Raw genomic sequence first — 943 nt, 5'->3', positions numbered from 1 at the left:
TGTGGTTGACTCTTAACTTTTATAAAGAATATCTCTTTGGATTTGAGACTTTAGTCTTTGCAACTTTACAGATCTTCTTTATGCACCAAGAGCTTGTAACACCAAAGAGAAAGGAAAAATTTAAATCGCATTATATGACCCCTTTAAATCATGATGGACTATATAGTAAAATGCTCATTCATCACAGCACACCCTATTGTTGAAGTGCTTCTGAACAACCATATTACCTTCTGATTCTTTGTCAACTACAAAAGTCATCTTTTTTCATTTTAGAAACCAGTGGCTCTCTTAATTTTTTTTTTTTTGTCTGAAGCTCTGTAATGTAACTACTTGGCGCACAACTATATCATTCATGACCGTTTCCCCACTCTTGAACAATTCCATAGTGCACAAGGCACTCAAAACACGTCACAGATGTTGAAAGATGCCTTGTCTGGGGTCTTTCTTCAGTCAGGCGGCCTTAACACTTAATAGCATAGACCAGGGTCAAAGTTCAGTCCTTTCCCAGGGAGGGGGATGTGTCCCATCTGCTTGCTGAGTAGGTCATGCGAAGCAGCATACTATCACACATTATCTAGAGGGGGAAGTTAGATCACTGTGTTCTTGGGTCCCTTAATAACAGCACAACACCTGCAAGCTCTAATGACAGGTTATTAATAGTAGAAAGTTAAAATGCAATTAATGGGCCTGTCATGTGGGTTTCCTCTCTATCATTATATTTACTGTAACTGAACAGGTCCTGACAGTGCTGAAATAGGATCTGTGCAAAAGAGCAATGTGAAACCTTTTAACCAGATACCTGATAAAGAATTAGCATGGTGTTGGTTTACTGACTGATTTACGTACTGAAAAAAAAAAGCTTGTAAAGAAAGTACTACGATTAATATAAACATTAATAAACATTTTTATTTTTGTGTGATGGAAACAAAAAACTGAAATGCGA

The sequence above is a fragment of the Sinocyclocheilus anshuiensis genome, unplaced genomic scaffold (assembly GCF_001515605.1).
Source record: "Sinocyclocheilus anshuiensis isolate Anshui unplaced genomic scaffold, SAMN03320099.WGS_v1.1 scaffold609, whole genome shotgun sequence".
NCBI classification, from domain to species: Eukaryota; Metazoa; Chordata; class Actinopteri; order Cypriniformes; family Cyprinidae; genus Sinocyclocheilus; species Sinocyclocheilus anshuiensis.
This window is presented reverse-complemented; position numbering follows the sequence as displayed.